Source organism: Callorhinus ursinus, unplaced genomic scaffold (genome assembly GCF_003265705.2).
Source record: "Callorhinus ursinus isolate GAN/ISIS: 27379988/994484 unplaced genomic scaffold, GSC_fseal_2.0 scaffold1, whole genome shotgun sequence".
Classification (NCBI taxonomy): Eukaryota; Metazoa; Chordata; class Mammalia; order Carnivora; family Otariidae; genus Callorhinus; species Callorhinus ursinus.
In genome coordinates, this window is record NW_027397063.1 from 105,061,109 (window position 1) to 105,064,527 (window position 3,419).

General features: G+C 37.1%; 1 long non-coding RNA gene across 1 annotated transcript; it reads right to left on the bottom strand.

The window, feature by feature from the left end:
• Nucleotides 1-149: 149 nt before the first annotated feature.
• Nucleotides 150-2,745, bottom strand: LOC141370706 (uncharacterized). Its single transcript, XR_012374981.1, has 3 exons — nt 2,630-2,745; nt 2,090-2,152; nt 150-336 (listed from the first exon to the last, which is right to left on the bottom strand). It is a non-coding gene; the product is annotated as an uncharacterized lncRNA (long non-coding RNA).
• Between the last annotated feature and the right edge of the window lie 674 nt (nt 2,746-3,419).

Genomic DNA, 3,419 nt, shown 5'->3' on the forward strand with positions numbered 1-3,419 from the left:
ACACACACACACACACACACACACACACACACACACACACACACACAAAACAACAAACTATAAAATAGATCATTACTATTTGATCTTAACCTTTCTGATGATACTTGTCAACTCTTAATTCTTTAATGGAACAGTTATTTTACCTTACTCATTTAAAATGTTGATTGTGAAATGGCAACTTCAGAAAGTAGAATGAGGATGAATATTCCTACTCTGCATTTGGGAACTGTGTATTCAGAGACTTGTACCTCTTAGGCAATCAAATCCACTTGAGTCATTGACTATATCCAGCCTTGTCAGTTTGCCGGAAGGAAAGATACTGATGAGGTTGGGCTCCTGCGAAAGCAATCATATGGTTAATTGCTTTAGTGTGAACCTAGCCATTGTGATTAAAGCCTAGGACTCGTGTTTAGGTAGAGCAGAGTTTCCATGCTTCAAGGCACTCCTTGGCAGATCTAGTACTCTCCAGGCCTCAAGAAAATGTGCTGAGGCATCAGCATATTTCCCTAAGGAGTTGCAGTGTTCGGGGGATCATTCAATCATTAGACCATATTCAAAGAAACTGCGTTAATTTGAATATGTAATCATTGGATCACATATTCATATATTTGCAAGCTCTTTGAAAGGGTGATCATCAGAATGCAGATTTAGATAAATAAGAACATATTCAAAACTCGACATATTATGTGCTTGAATTTAATGTGAAGCCGTGCACACCCCCAAAGCATCTTATACCTGTCATCTCATGATTATACACGCCTGTATACTCCACTGGTGCACTTTTCATGTATGTAAATTAAATAGAGAATCTGCTCTACCTTCTAATAAAATGCTATGGTTTATCTTTTCAGAATTCCAAATGTAGTTCCCTCTCATACCATTTGATTATCAACAATTTGATTATCAACAATTATCAACACACACAAATATATGCAGTCTAATTGTTGATAATCAAATACATGAACCTATATGGGTATACACACACACATACATGTGCACTTGTGTGAATATATCTATAGATTAACTTTAATGCATATAACATTTCAAAACTTTTGCTTAATGCTTTTTTTTTGGTATAATTATATAGAATCAATATCATTATTCCTTTCCTCTCCAATGAAATGTTGGCTTCAGAGTCCACTTTTTATAAAGAAATTCTGAATCGTTAAACAAGTAGAATACTATCCCCCCTCTTCTTTTAAATTACCCAGCATACTTTTGGGGCTTACACAAGTGGAGGCTAACATGCATCGATGCATAAAAAAAACAGCTACCCATGTTCCAGTAATTCAAATCCAACACCATTTTGAATAGATTTTTAATATACTCATGGGAGTCACGCAAGGGTAATTGATGATGATTTCAAATTACTTGCATCTTATTTCTCTTAAAATCTATCCCATAATCTGTTACTACATTATGGGTGATAATATTCTGTTAACTGCAAAAAACAATGAAGTTTTATTAATTTAACTGTATTTTATTGCTCCTCTCTAACCTCATAAAAACTGACCCCTCTGTATGTCAGGTATTTTAGAAACCCTACTTCCTTAGAAATAGGTGTGGGTATTAAGATTTTAAGAAATATTAACCCAAAGGGGGAGCATATTATGATATAGTCTTCATCATTTTGCATTGTTCTGCAAACAGTTGCCTTCATTTTCAGGGTAGATCTCTGAATGTTAATAGCGAATGTATCACGTGCAGAGGCTGGGAGCATGCAAGCCATGTTTGGCATATAGATTCTTTGTAGGGGAAAAATGTTACACAAAGCATGCTGCACCAAGCGCTTTGTTGCCGACATGGAACCTTCCTCTTAGACCAATTTGACTCACTATTTTCTATCCCTGCAAAAATTTACTCATAAAAGAGTTAAATATTAAAATTGAATGGGAAGTAATAGGAAAACATAACCTCTATTCCCCAACGCAAAAATCAAATATGCAAATATGAAAATGAGGGGACTCTGCTTCTTCCCCTTCTACAACTGATTAAATTGTCACTGCTGGAGATTACATGGGTTTTATTCCCTTTACAGCCATATTCAATTGGACAGACAGAAAAATATATTGCCACAGACGAGACCCACCACCTGGGTACACTGTGCTTCCAGTTGCCTGCAGAGGCCTCGTCCAAAACTTTGCAGCTACCCCTTTAAAAAAAGAAAAGTATTAGATCATTAGATCATTCTAATGTATTGTTACATGATACGTTCTAATGTATCATTCCAATGTATCAAAAGTATCAGATCATTCATGACAAACTGGATGATCTCTAAAGTCCTCTCCAACTTAGACATTTCAGAAAGACAAAAACTCCTCTCATGACCAGATATTAGCCTGCAGTTTATGTCTCATGAACAAAACCCTCACTAGCACACTCCCCTTCTCTCTAGATCCTAAACCACTGCATTCATTTTGCATAAGACCTTCATTTAAGCAAACAAAAATTATCAGAGGCTCTTTTCTTTCTGTGTTTGCAACTGATTTCCTAGCTGACTGATCAATTCACTTCCTTGCTTCTCAGTTTTGACACTGAACATACCACCCCCCCTTTTGCTCCCTTGTCCCTTCCCGATGGAGCTATCTGATTCTTGCAAAAAAATTGGATATAGAAATAGAAGAATTACCTTTGCTCCTCTCGTGTCTTGATGCAGTTCCGATAGGGTTCTCACAGTCTGCCTGCATTTAATAGAAGTTAGTGCTCAGTGACTATGTCGCCTGGCTGTGTCACTCGGCACTGCAGGCTGAGCGGAGAGCTGCCTCCAGCTGCAGACGAGGGGCCTCAGTGTTAAGGGCGCACAGAACTAGTTTGTTAATGAGATCCTAGAGACGTAGCCACAAGGACAAGAGGAATTAACAACTAAAAAAAGGTGATAGGATGATGTTTGGAATTAGAGCATTTGGGCAAAAATATAACAACAGCAAAAAACCCAACCAATCAAACGGACAAACACAAAAACCCAGTGAGCAGATGCTTCATTGCAAGGACAAGTGAGCAGGAACAAGTCTATTTGCCTGTAGATTTGTGGTAGATATACATGTACTACTTTGCTACAGAAGGGAAGGAATTGATCCCCAAAGAATTTTTAGGTGTTTTTTTGTCTGGCTGGAAACATTCTGGTGGCTGTTGTTGTTTTATCCACTCAGCAAAATGACTTACAGATTTTTTAATTATATCAGATCTCTACTTTATCTGTTGATAGAACTACAATTTGAAAAAAATGTATCTTCTCTGGTTGGGTGGATGCGTAAACAATCAGGGTTTTCATTTCTGGCATCCAGATGGCTAAATTTATAATGAAATCAAGTGATTTCTTTGTGCCCCAAACCTAGAATTCCATATTCATTTAAAACATAGACCTGTATATCATGCTTAAACATAGCCTTCTGTTTTGAGAACTGGAGAAGCATTGCTTT